This window comes from Macrobrachium rosenbergii, chromosome 55 (genome assembly GCF_040412425.1).
Source record: "Macrobrachium rosenbergii isolate ZJJX-2024 chromosome 55, ASM4041242v1, whole genome shotgun sequence".
In the NCBI taxonomy this organism is placed as follows: domain Eukaryota; kingdom Metazoa; phylum Arthropoda; class Malacostraca; order Decapoda; family Palaemonidae; genus Macrobrachium; species Macrobrachium rosenbergii.
In genome coordinates, this window is record NC_089795.1 from 73,015,163 (window position 1) to 73,030,276 (window position 15,114).

Below are 15,114 nucleotides of genomic sequence, written 5' to 3' on the forward strand. Positions count from 1 at the left end.
ACAACAAAGTTCCCCGTCAATCCACATTAAGACAATAAGTGCCGTTTACGCTTATAGTACTAAAATAGAGAGACTGTGAATTCACGGATTTTTATTTATGAATAATATGTTTACATATTTTCTGTGAAAAATAAATAATGATTCTAGATTATTTCAGCTGTATAACCTATGGTAATAAATAAAAATAAGACATCAAAGTTTTCTACCATTCTTTCACCATGAAAGGTTGTGGTAATTTTCCATCCGACTCAAAAACTCCAAATCGGCTGAGGATTCTCTCTTTTTTTTTCCCCCTCTGCTATTATGTGGCGTGTGAAAATATACATCCGGAGGCAATTGTTCGTGTTCTCCCCCTCCTACATCTCTCTCACTCTGTCTCTCTCTCTTTGGGCGAGGCAACCACTACCCCCACCTGGGTGGAACTGTTGATGGTATTCTCTCTCTTTCTCTCTCTCGACTAGATAATCTCTCAAATATTCTGGGGTAGAACCGTTGTTCAGATTCTCCTCTTTCTCACGAAGAGGTAATCCTTCAACCCTTCTTGGGTGAAACACGCAAACACGTGTGGTTAATATATATATATATATATATATATATATATATATATATATATATATATATATATATATATATATATATATATATATATATATATATATATATATATATATATATTATATATATATATATATATATATATATATATATATATATATTGTTTTGTGTGTGTGTGTTAGAAGTACTGGGATTAAGTAGTATGAAGTATTGTGAAGAAAAAAATGGACAGTAGTTAAAGTGCTGGTGCATAACAGAAAGAGATTGATCACGTCAAGGTATACAGAAAAAGTAGTCAAGAAAGAGGGGATGGGTACAATAAGGCAAATATAAGAGAAGAGAGAATTAATTGCTCTACAGGGAAGTTATTGCAGTGAGGGAGCTTAATTAACAAATGGATCTCAAAATCAGAGGTGCGAATTGAGAGATGCCGTCTGAGGTGAATGCAGTCTTGGGTGGATGGAATGAAACCGTGGAATATTTTTATAATGTGGAAGATATTAGAAAGGCCGAGGTGAATAATATAGGATTGGAAAGGGTAAATGCAAGTTCTAGAATACCAGTGGAAATGATTTCTGAGCTGCTTAGGGAGGACAATTAAAAGGTTGGAGAATGGGCAGAGGTCTGGAGGTGTTGGAATAACAAGTAATATACTGAAAGTCATTAGTAGTAGTTGGGCCAGGATGTGTGAGGCATGCCAAGATAAGGGAAAGTTCAAAAGGAAATGTGAAACATAGCATTGTCTTATTGTATAAAAATAAAGGTAATGGCGATGGCTTAGAGAGTTACATGGGCTTAATGTTACCTAGATTATGGTGAAGGTATAATGTAGAAATTTGAGTGAGATATGAAGTCACTTGACAGATTTATCGAAAGGGGAATAAGCGTGCATTTAGACAAGGAAAATGTTATGTTAGTTATGAAACAGTTAACTGGGAAGTTTGAAAGTAAATGGAAAAAGCTGTTCATGAAATACATGAACCTAAAGAAACCTCATGATCAAATGAGTATATAGAACATGTGGATGGTTTTGAGAATATATGAGACAGAAGATGAGTTGTTTAGTAAGATGTAAAATCTGTAATGTTGGAGGCAAGGTATATGTTGGAATATGCACGTGGAAGAGTGACTGGTTTGGTGTGAAAGTTAGCCTGAGAAAAGTTGTGCTAAACCTCCATAGTTGTTCTATATCTTACGGACAGAGTCATGAGATTAATAAGAGAAAAAACCAGTATATGTCGGTCCAAAATTGTGGGCTAAGCAGATGGATCTTGAATGGAGTATGGAACAGTTGAAGTGTACATATGGTACATCACTGATTGAGGATAGTGAAGAGAAACTCTGATTAAGGATAGTGAAGAGAAACTCCAGAAACTAGTGACAGATCTTAAAAGTTTTTGCAAGATGAAGAAGATAAGAGTAAATATTAGCAAGACGACATTTTTTAAATGCAAATGGAAGTTAGAAAAGTGGAGTAATGAATGTTAATATGCAAGGTGGAAGAATTGAAGCTGTTGGTTCCTAAAGGTATTTGGGAGTAAATATAACAGATGATGAATGGTAGAATGTTAGGTCAGGTGCGTAACAGGAAATGTGAAACAAAATAGTTAGCATAGTATGTATAAGAGATTGGAAATAGACTTTGAGTATTTATAGAAGCCATGGTGGCGATATACGAAGTGATCGTTGAGGCAACTCTGTTTGATGGAAATAAAATGTACATGATGTGTGCAAATCAAAGAGAAACGTTTGAACTGTTCTGTTGAACTGTTTAAGAAGTATTTGTGGCTTAGGAACGATAGAAAGGGTAAGAAATCTAGAGGTACATAGAAGCAGTGGTGAAATGTAACCGTAGGGGAAAGTATGCATCAGATTGTTGAAAGATGATTTGGTCATGTAGAATTAATAGAGAACGAGGGATAAGCTAATATTGTAGTATTCGGATGTGTAAGTAGAAGTAGGTTAAGAAGACCTTGAACGAGCTGGATAGTTGGAGTGAAAGAGTTATTAAAAAAGGAATGGACATGAAATCATTGAAGCACAAGGTTATGTGCGAGAGATAGGGCATGATGCAGTGTGAGTAGAAGAACTTGACGTGTTGCTGTTGTGGAAGTTTCCTGCACAATGGACCAGTCAGCGATTCAGCAGTTGAAATTATGAATGTAGCCGTGACATTTATTGTGTTTTCTCCAGAGACATCCCTCTTAAGGGAAAGAGCTTGAAGGTGATATATATATATATATATATATATATATATATATATATATATATATATATATATATATATATATATATATGTGTGTGTGTGTGTGTGTGTGTGTAATGTAATGTTATAGCCAATATCTAAATCTAGATAACTTATAAAGTGACTGAGCTTTTAAGGCATTATGTGAATTGCCTGCTTTACCCAGTCAGTTTAGAAACTAACAAAAAATCTTATTGTTTTATTGTCAACTAGGCTTCAGAAAATAAAATTATCCTCAAAAAACCATTTACCCATTTCAGTCAGTATGCGAAGAAAATATACCTGGATTTTAGTCGCTTTGTAAGTTTCGGCAATGTTTAAGTGTTTTCTAAGTTGACTGGGTGAACCAAGTAATTCACTTATTGCCTAAAGAATTTAGTCACTACACACAGATATATATATATATATATATATATATATATATATATATATATATGCATATATATAATTATATATACGTATATATATGCATATATATATATATATATATATATATATATATATATATATATATATATATACATACATACATACATACATATATTATGCTTGTGTATGTTTAATTAGTATACTATGAAAATCAATTCTACTGTCATTAATATTTTGATTATATACTTATATATATATATATATATATATATATAATATTATATATATTAATATTATAATTATATATATACAATATATATTAAATTATAAATATATACAATATATATTAAATTATAAATATATATATATATATATATATATATATATATATATATATATATATATATATATATATATATATATATATATATGACTATTTATCACATCACCGTGATTCATATACAATCAGAAAGCTACAAACGTCCTTTAATATCCAATTCACTCTACCTCGGAAGGAAAATATATTTCATATATGTTACCGAAGGGGAATTTTTAGTTGATAATAAGTCCACCGTCCCGTGGGGTCGAACCAGCGACGGACGAGGAATCAGGACTACAGTGACACACTATCAACTAAAAATTCCTAAATCCGTCACTGGTCCTTCGGTCAACATATATGAAAATATATTCCTTCCACGGGAGAGTGGAATTATTATATTAAAGGACGTTTTAAATATATTCCTTGATTATATATATATATATATATATATATATATATATATATATATATATATATATATATATATATATATATATGCGTATGTGTTTAATTAGTGTGCTATCAAAATCAGTTTTACCGTCATGTCAGTATTTTGATGTGAATGCAGTGTATTGTTTCCCAATACATTTCCTCTGTTAGATATAACCTATGTAGTTATTGCTTCTCCTTCCTATTTTAGTTTCCTCCTACTGCCTTCTGAAGGGATAAAAGACTCGAATAAACACATAAACCTGAAAGTTATAATATACTTAACAAAAAAGAAGGGGAAAAAACGAAGCACTTCTACGCCCTGACTGCGTGGGGAAGGAAGATGGATGACCAATATAAACCCAATATCTCTCTCTCTCTCTCTCTCTCTCTCTCTCTCTCTCTCTCTCTCTCTCTCTTTTACTTGCATTTGAAAGGGTGCTTGACTGCAGTATGTGATTTGCAGGTTTCTATGACTGAACACGTATTTTGATCATAAATTTTGGAAGAGTTTCACTTCCTAGTTCACGAGACGTAAAGACTCGAAAAAGATGTAGTATTTGATTGCAGACATTACCTCAATAAAATGCCAAAAAGGTATGTCATTATTGAAACCATTAGGGATAATGCAAAGATATTTCTTACTTTCTTTTCCAAGGCCATAATGAGTTTTGTTAAAATCGTGAATATTAATGTAACTCACCGTGGAAGACAAATGAAACTTTGCTCTGACAACATGAAAGGAATAACTTGGAAATTAAGTTTTGTAGTAGTATACTGGCTCCCCACTGAGAGAGCCAATGCTGGCACAAGTATACTGAAGTAAGTAAAAAGGGAAAAAAAACGCTGAAATCCGGAACTCTGTTAATGGATGTCACGAATCATTTTTTATGAATGTTGATACTGAAGCTCACCAACGTTTCATAGTGTACTCGAGGCCTGTTGAACTCAGATTCGTAGTACTCGGAGGATGATGTTACACGTATGAAGTGACACCATAATTCTTGCAATTCAGGGCTCAATGTTGGAGGCACTCTACAATTTTATCAGACAAAGCAGGAAGAGTTTGAGCCTGATGCGCTTCCATTAAGCAATAACTCCTTATCCTGTGGCATAGCCCAACTTCAGAGTAAAAACCAGAGCAGAGGATATATTGTAAGGTGAAGAAATGTCGAATAGATTGGCTGTTGGAAAAGTAGGTAATGAAAGATAGTAGTTGTTCTTCATTAGACAGGCACAGATGACCTTTGTTTTTTTATGCTAGCTAGTTTGAGCTATAGAATAATCATACTGAGTATTACATAGGCGCAGCCAATAGTTTTTACTTTAGAACTAGCCCAGACAACACTTCTCAGGTAATTCCAAAACCTGCCGGTAGAGGTCACCTAAAGATCTGAATCTGAATCTGATACGCTGAAATAAAAAAAATGGGTAGCCATACTCTTGAGAGCCTCGAAAATTAATACCACTGAAAGAGTCATGAACGAAAAAGAAAAATCAGTGTCCTTGAAATTAGAAGGTATACATAAAAGAGAAAATTAACCACTTATTACATGGTGATAATTCTTCAGAAAATTTCACCAGTTATTTAACTGAAAGGTTATTTAGGACTTTTAGTAGTAACTACGTAGAGTCATCGGAATCGATATAGGCGTCTTGGAAAATCGCAAATGACCGTGGCCTCCGGCTGCATTATGTAAATGACTCTCGTTGATACCCCAGGCTGATGTACCGAAATTGACGAAGGGGCATGAAAATGCAAATATTGTTCCTATGAATAAATCCCAGACTACTTTTCATATAAACTTATCTGGCTATCAACGACCGCTGGGATTTTTTCCCATTTTTTTTAAACTCAACGCTTGACTGCTTACATCCAGTTATTTTCCGTCCGCTGACAACCTAATTGAAAGTGATATCTTTCAAGTCTATATAATGCTGAAATGTAGCATAAAATTACAAATTATGATGCAAGATATTTTCTAATACAAGACATTACACACATTGAACCGGGTAAGTGATTATTTTTTTTTTTTTTGGGGTTCCAACTATTTAACTAACCTCTAAATGGTTGTCTTGTTTCTCAGTGGTTCTTGTTGTGCTGGTGGCAATCACTGCTCCTTAACATGATATGGAATTTCAGTAGGTTTACTTTAAAATATAGTTAAAGTGAGCGTATCCCGTAAAGAATTTGGTATCGAAGCACCACACACTAAGGTTGTTGTTTTTTCCTTTTCCTTAAGAACATTTCATGTTCTGAAGTGCACTGAAGTCGCAGGGGAAACGTACTTTTAATCCCTAAGGAAAATTATTGATGACATGACGCCTCACTTTATTCCACTTCCAATAATGATTAAGCTCTTAACACTTCGTCGGTCAGAGGAACTAGCACTTTGCATACCCTGAGGTCAAAAGTTTAGCGCACGAAATATCTGTTTTCTGACCAGAGGAAATGGAACGCCAAGATATCTTACACGGTGCCTTGGGGATGTCCTGGCACTGCCAGGAGGAATAAGTTTCCCAAAGGAGTCTGAGTGATCGCGGATGAGCGGCTCACCTAACGGACACCTGAACGCCACGGCAAATCGTCGTGCACTGAGCTCCGTACTGCGCTACTACCTCAGGTCACCCCCACATCCCTTTCCGTCTCTCTCTCTCTCTCTCTCTCTCTCTCTCTCTCTCTCTCTCTCTCTCTCGGTGTGAGTGTGTGTGTGTGTGTGCAAAGCAAAGCGTCCTAGGCACTTAAACCTTTTCATCCCTTCCCTTTTATTCCCTTCCCTCTCTCTCTCTCTCTCTCTCTCTCTCTCTCTCGTTCTCTTGTTTGTGTCAAAGTCTTAGTACTTCCATACTTTCATATACTTCTTTCATTGCGAACTCTGCTTCCTCTCCTCTCCCCCCTTGGCCTCAGTACTCAAGACTGCTCACTTACTATATCTCATCTCCCTTCACACCTTCCCTTTACCCGAAGTTGGAAGTAGGAAGGAGGAAGGCAACTCAATGAGTTATTTTTACCCCGGGTCTTTATCAAGAATGGTATTTGTTACTACGCTGGAAAACAAGTTCCTCGTAAGAATTCTTCATTTTTACTTGAGTCGTGGGTGAAAATTCTTTGAAAAGTGATGCTGTTCGTGTGTCTACCGTTGAGACCTGTATGTCAGGTTTTATATTTCTTGGTTTTGAAGCTATTTTTATCCTTTTCTTTTTTTTACTTTTACAGTTTCGGCGGAACTGTTTTGCCTTACTTTCGATCAATCTGTTGGTTTTCTTCCCTTCCTGTCATCAATTATACTCAGATGATGTATTATCGCAAAAATGTCAACCTTAGGAGCTTAAATGGAACATTAATGTACTGGAAGTGCTGATCATAACAATCCAGTCATAAGTATTTTTGCCATGTTTGGATGGGCATATCATTCACAGACGTAAACAACATCGGCGTGACTTTCAGTTTCCTCTGTCTCCATCCAGTCATGGATCATCGGCGACGATGACAGTGGGATTTTTTACTCCTGTTTTGATATCAGATCAGTCAGTTAAGAGATTTCTTTAAACTAAAGCTATGACGTAAGGGAAGTATTCTCTCTCTCTCTCTCTCTCTCTCTCTCTCTCTCTCTCTCTCTCTGTTGGTTCTTGGTCCTTAATATAGCTCACTTTGACACTTGCTCTAGACTGCTTTAGTCTGTTGTAAGCTGGCTCTCGTATCTGGGCCGGGAACTGTCTCATAAGTGTGTGTGTAAATTTTCATGGAAGACTGAACAACTTTCAAGATGATCTAGTTTATTTCTCATGTTCCACTTATTCGGTATTATGGTGATGATGGGAAGGTTAGCGTTGACATTTAGAACCTTGTTTTTCATATATAATATGGCGTTTCCTTGTTGATAACAGTTGCTATGCAAATTTAAAAGTGTCTCCCCTATAAATGAAAATCCTTTTACCAACCCTTCTACCCTTTTCTTTAACTGCGTGTTGCTAATGAGTTGCGCAAAAGTGATATACATCTTGTGCTTTTTACTCCCGTTATGCTTTTTTATCGTTTGTTGGTCTCTCTTTATCAGGATTATGCAAGAAGACTTGAGTGGGTTTTTGCAAAATAATAGACTATTTTAAGAGAGGTAATAATGTAACTTTTGGGAAGAAGGAAGATTTTAGGGACAGATTGCTCAGCTTTGTTTTCAGTGTTATACGCTCAAGATACCGAAACCATACGCACTATTACCGTAGATTTTGGTGGCGGCATTTTTACGTTTTAAGATAAAGTATTAATCATTAGGATTTCGTTGAGATCCCGCAATTAGCCGTTCCGTGTCGAGGAAAATATGTCGGTAGGGATATGCCCTCAGGAAGCAAGAAAAAGGAAAAGGAATGTAAGACTTGCAGTGAAACTTGTTCACAGTCAAACAATGCATTATCATTTGGAGAAATTGAAGCAGAATAGTTCATGACTGTTATCATAGAGCATCCTTTGTTTCCCAGCTCTTGTAATGAATTCTCTTACAAACTTTGTTTCTGGGTGCATGTCATCCTGTATTCTTGTCGCCTAACTATGAACTATAGTCTTAGTTCCTGCAAAGATCTTTTGCTGATGAGGAAACTTTTTAATCAGATTAAGTCGGGATCTATGAAATTCTGGAAATAAAGTTTGTGATTTACGATTTTTGTGCGGATTTGTCCGATTAAGGTTTTCTTCATAGAACTGGAAAGAAACAGGGCAACTGAGTTTATGGTTTACTCCCAAGTAGCATAAATACTTATATATATATATATATATATATATATATACATATACAGTATATATATATGTGTATATAATATATATATATATATATATATATATATATATATATATATATATATATATATATATATATATATATATATCCATTTCACAATAATTGGAATGTTTGCGTTCGAATCCCACCTTGTAAAGTAGAGATTCTCCATTTTCTTACATGTGGATTCAAGGCTTGTAGCGATATGGGCGTCTTAAATAAGAATTGTGTACATAGTTGAGAAGTTACGAGGTCATTGTGGCTAGTACAACTGCATGTGCATCTGGTGAAAGTGGCTCATATATTTATAGTAATTTAATTGCGTTAACTATATATGCGTTGTCATTTACCGGACTTAACGTACTTAGATCAATCATTAGTCGTTTTAAAGTCATTGTTCCTCGTTGGGAGAGTCGGTAGAGTTGTCGGCTAGCACTCGCTAGGCCCGCGTTCGAGTCTCCAGCCGGCTAATGAAGAATTAGAGGAATTTATTTCTGGTGATAGAAATTCATTTATCGGTATAATGTGGTTCGGATTCCACAATAAGCTGTAGGTCCCGTTGCTAGGTAGCCAATTGGTTCCTAGCCACGTAAAAATAAGTCTAATCCTTCGGGCCAGCCCTAGGAGAGCGGTTAATCAGCTCAGTGGTCTGGTAAAACTAAGGTATACTTTTAAAGTCATTGCATCATTTTGCGTCATCATTATGAATGTTTTTGCGCCAGGTTTTCCTGTAATGGTGTGAGACTTATATAAAGTTCTCTGCCTAAACTTCCATCAAGGATAGGGCTTCCGCTGTTCCCCTTTTCCGAGATTTCCAGGGTCTTCTGACAGGTCATTGTCCTGCTACTTCCATATCTACTGCTTTCTGATCAAGGCATAACCTCAATTACTACTACACACTGAAGCTAATAAGCACTTTTACATATTCACCATTATTATTATTATTATTATTATTATTATTATTATTACTTACTTACTTACTTACTTACTTACTTACCCAACGAAGCTGGAGGAGGTTTTGTTTTTTGGTGTGGTTTGTTTATGCTTTATTGCTTATTTGTTTGTTGACAGGATTAGGCAAAAATTGGGTTTGATTAATGGCAACATGTGTTTAAATTTTTTAAACAATCAGGATCTGACCAAAGGTGCTTTTGTTTGGGAGGGGGCGGAAGGGAGATGGATAATACTTGGCAGAGGGTTGCCGTTTTCGTATCTTATTACTTAAATTATTATCATTATTATTATGTGTGTGGGGTAGTTTAAGCAGACCACGTGGTCACATTTCTAAACTGATGGGGCCGTCCCCAAGAATTTCTCCTTAAATGAGGACTAGTAATTGGATCAAAGCAAAATGAAAAAATTTGGACAGCAAAGTTAAAATACACTGAAGAGAACGGATGAACAGCAAAGGGCTGAAAGCATTGCAGCCTTTAGTGCTTCACTCAGGACGCACTTTAGATCGTGTCCTCTTGCAGAGAAGTAGTTGTGTGCTATTATCTTTGTCTGTGTTATCGGTTTCTCTTATTTGTCCTCCGGGGACATGAGCAAAATGTGTGTATTAGGAGGGGCGTCTGCGTAGAGGAAGATAATAGGTAGCACACTTGCATGGATTTACTGGTCTTCACTTAGGAAATGGAGATTGGATATCAATAATTTATTTAGTTATGAAATCGATAACAAAATGAGAAGTGCAGTTGTTAACGAGAAATGTTATCTGAGGATTGAAATATAGTGTATCAGCCATTTTTCCCCAGTAGTTCCAATGAATCCACGAGATTCATTTTTTCAAGGTGAGTTTCCGGGCGTGGAATTGGCAGAAGAAGAAGAAAGTCTCTTTGCATCCTTTGCTGCCTGAAGACTCGAGTTCTCTCATCTGCAGCCCGACGTGCTCATAATAGAGTGTAAATTAAACCCTCGGAGGAGTAACTCTAGCTACGCTTGCAGTGGAATCCACAGCATGTGCTAGCGACGGCCTCCCCGAGTGCCAATGCAGAGTCGATGCAGATAGGCCACATAACTTCCTATAACGTCGCCCTAAGCCGTGTTTTATTGGCTCGGGAGTTGCACGTGGTGCATTTAGTGCGTTATCATTGTTATTTATGTTATTAGCATGAACAGTACAATGAAGAATCGTATGCACGATGGTTTGTTGTTCATATATATTATGATTTGCATGCTTGTAGTCAGAAAAACTCTTGTGGGTTTTTTTGTTATTATAATTAGTAATTAATGTTATTATAATTATGATGATGATCATGAAACATATAGTACAGCGAAACAATAACACACAAGATGCAGTTACGAACGGAGTTCATCGTTCCAGACTGATACACAGACTAAAACAACATAGGCAACCCTCAAAGAATGGCAGCTAAGTTTACTAGATGAAGAGCATTTTTTATTTCTTTATTTCTAGAAATTTTTAATTTCTGTTTTATGTCAAAAAAATCCGAGCAACTTTCATAACTAACGGTGAATATAGGAGCGTCCTGGTGCTAGCGACCTTAATTAATTTTCTCGGTCTTAAATTCAACACGTATTTTCCTTTCCGAAAATAAGATCTTGACTTAAATACTGGGAATGTCTCGGTCTATTTTTAATTCCTTGTATTTTTAAACTTTATTGCTATTTTTTGCACAGCTCATTTTCTTTGTTTAAATAACAGCAGATGACTTTCGTGTAATCAGCATGAATTGTAGAAAAATGAGAGAGAGAGAGAGAGAGAGAGAGAGTGTGTGAGTGTGTGTGAGTGTGTGTGTTTGTGTGTGTGTCACGGGGAACCCTAAAAGAATATTTGAGCTAAACTGGAAGTTGGAGGAGGTGCTATCATAATATTTGCAGATTATTGTGAGCCATAATTAAGAGGATACGAACGAAACGAAATCGGAGTTATGTTTTTTAAGAGAATTTGTAGATGACCCCATAATTCTTTGTAATTACAGTACGTGAATTTGCCAAAGCTTTCTGAGATGACCGTTATAAATACATAACAAAAGACTCAAGTTAATTAATGTCTTAAGTCTTGTATTTTAAAGCAACTAAAATGTATAAGATCAGTAAAAGAAATTCGTAAAGTTCAGTAATGTACGTTGAGCAGTACATTCTGTTTTAACACTTGGAGGCGGGTGGATGGATGTATTGACGATGCTTGGCCAGCAAATAAAATAATATCACGTGAAACGAAAGCCATCAGCTTTAATTACACCTGAAGGAAGGCAAATAGAAGTTTGCTTGACTTCTTCTTGAGCATTATCGGCTGCTGAAGACTTCCAGGGTAAATGGAAGGAATCTCGAACTTCAGACTACGAGTCGGGTATTGCAAATGGACTATGTGGTTATAGTCAAATTATTTTGCTTTTAATCATTTTCACTTAGGTTTTATGTACGAGTTAAGAAGATCCCCAAAATTCACCTTGATTACTTCTGATTTCTTCAGTATAAACAACTAAAAAAAGAAGTATTTCGAAATGTTACGAACTGAATGACAAAAATACATACACTCCAAAATTTCACTGAATGTTTGTTTTTATAATTATCGGAAAACTATGAATCAGATGCCAAAAATGCCCCATTTTTTTTACTTGATTTCAAATTGCATGTAAAGGAATCAATGAAGATCTGGGTGAGGGCTTCGTTCTGTGAGAGGACCTATAGGGGTTAGTAACGTCAGTGCACCTCATGTTGTGCACTGTAGGCAACACTACAGGGTGTTCGCAGTGTTCCTTCGGCCCCAACTGCACGCGCTTTTTATCCATTTCTTTTCCTCCATTCAAGCTTCCTTTCTCCCGTCGTCCTTGTACCTCATCTCATTTATTTTCTGGATCTCTTTGCCTTATTGTTCAACCACTCCAGCTCTCGCTTTTCATTGTCTGAAGCGCTGAACACCTGAAGGCGCCCGATTGCTTGGCATTATACCGTAATTTTCATGACTCATTCATTTATTCAGTCTGGGAGGGGCAGGGGACGATAGAAAGGAACCTCCTGGGAAGCCTAGATGAACCGCACGTTGAATCGAGATTACGCACACCAGAGTTGCGTGGAAGGGTCTGTTAATAGTGGCAATGGGTCACACGGAAACCTGAGAACTCATTGAGTTGGAGTGAATGTGAAATTACCGTTGGAGAGTTGAAGACTTCTTGTTGCGTGTCAGGGAGTCAGATGTTGCATGCAGAGAATGAATAAATATTCTGTGTAATATGTGTAATATTTGATGATTAATGAGAATATTTTTACGGATTACGAATCTGAGAGACTTAGCTTTTCACTCCCACCTTGAGAGACAATGAGTCCGTTATCCGGAATTTGCTGTTTTTCTGTGTATTCCCTTATTCATTCAACCAGCGCCTGATCAAAAGGCGAGTTTGGCGTCACTTGAAAAGAACTGTTTATGAAAGAGTGATTTAGGTAGGGTCTTTCAAAGAGTCATTCATTGCATTTTGTTTTATTCTATAAAACGCTATGTTTATGCATATGTGTTTTACGTGCATAGTAAATTCCACGTTTAGACTTACACCCTCTAGTCCTGAGTCAGCTTCCCACCACTACCCTCAATATATGTTTGCAAAATAAGGGTTCATTGGTCTTTTTCCGTCTCCACTTGTTTATGTGACCATAATTTTTTTGTTGTGAGGTAAATTGAACTGTCATATGAAATAATGTCTTATCAAAAATTATTTAAAATATTTTCATTGGTGTTAAACTGAAATATTCGTACAGCAGAGGGACTTTTATCATTTTATTTCCATTACACATTTTAAAAAATGAAATAGTTTCGATCTAAGTCTGATCTTATTTGCGAATGTTTTACGCTTGTCTAGCATAACGAGATTTAGTTTTTAGTTTTTTCTTTTCAGAACAGTTATTTCTCTGTATTGTCGTATTTCTTGCGTTCTTCCTTTTTTCACTGCCGAAGTTTATGTTCCTGAATCACATCCACTTATTCAAAGAAGTTGGCAATAATTTAATGTTTGTGAATGGTCCTGCGTAATATGCACTGTACACATAAAACGTACATATTTTCCTAACAGAAAAATATTGCTATTTGATTTTAATTGATGCTCTGAGGAACACTGTTTTAATTTGTGCACTATTTCAAGCATAGACTCGCGCTCACTCAAATGCAATTTATTGTTTATAAACAGATTGTTGTTTAAGCAACATTCGAATACACACACTTCGTTAGGCCAATTAAGCAAGCTTATTTCAACATAGAAGCCAAATTCATGTCCTGGAACCGACTCGTTTTATATTTATGGGCGGTAATAAATAGATGCTTTGTATAGGATTTTTGGGCAATATATCAGCTTTTATGCATCACCAATTAATGCTTTGGCGTCGCTCATTCCTTTCACGGGGTAAAACGTGGAATGAGTTCTCTACTCTCTCTTATCTTTTGTCTTTGTGCATGAATTTATACCTAGTCCATTCTTCATCTGCACCGTTTCTCTATGGTTGCTGGATTTTCCTGCAATTTGTTGCTCGGCCAGTTTTGATATTTTTAATATACTTTATTTTCTGCTTTTGGGACGCATATTTGCTCTTTGGAATGAAACTAAATTCCTTGAAAACATTGCTTATTTAGCATCTAACATTTCCTGGTATACTTCACTACCCTCCTAGTTGCCTGCTTAAACCGTTTTGGTTATTTTAGGAGCAGGCCAGACACGGAAATTCGGTATCATTAATACATCTCTCATAATCCATGCAATTTAACTTCGGCTAAGAATATGGTGGTTCTCAAGAGGAATAGGTGATCATGAAAACAAATGACCATCAAAAGTGTACACGATTAATTATCTAAAAAGGCTAAGTCTTTACGCATGGCTTCGTCTGTGTAACGGGAATACTTCTTACCAATTTTTATTAACGTTTTGAAAATTCGTTTAGATATATACTTAGTCAAGACAAATGGTTTTCAGTGTTTAACACACGCAAACGTTTTGTTTACGACTGTTGTCTTCATTTTCAGTTTCCTCTTAAGGCTGAATTTTAACAAAACTCGGTGGATAAATCAACCCAATATTCTGTTTCCTGGTAATAGGAATGATATTGTTATTTCCGTTTTTAGCATTGTTCCACACAAATTTTATGACAAATATTTTACACCGTAGCCATGATATGTAATATAATGCGTATTTTTATTGCTTCTTTTATTTTCATCGGTTGTGTGTATTGAAAGGGTAGGTTATTCAAACAGCAAATACACTAGCTTCAAATTGTGAGGCCTCGTTTTCACTATAACTAAATAGATTTATATAATATATATATATACAGTAATTATATATATGTATATATATATATATATATATATATATATATATATATATATATATATATACATACATATATATACATATACGTGTGTGTGTATATATACATATATATATTTTACGTATGTATGTGTATCGGCAAGCATAACGCAGTCC

The 15,114-nt window shown here is 35.6% G+C and overlaps 1 protein-coding gene and 1 pseudogene across 1 annotated transcript in view; one reads left to right on the forward strand and one right to left on the reverse strand.

The window, feature by feature from the left end:
• Nucleotides 1-6,514, reverse strand: part of LOC136835832 (diuretic hormone receptor-like) — a 192,675-nt pseudogene extending 186,161 nt beyond the window's left edge.
• Nucleotides 1-15,114, forward strand: part of barc (RRM1_TatSF1_like and RRM2_TatSF1_like domain-containing protein barc) — a 364,827-nt gene that overhangs the window by 63,615 nt on the left and 286,098 nt on the right. The gene's annotated exons all lie outside the window — the stretch shown is intronic.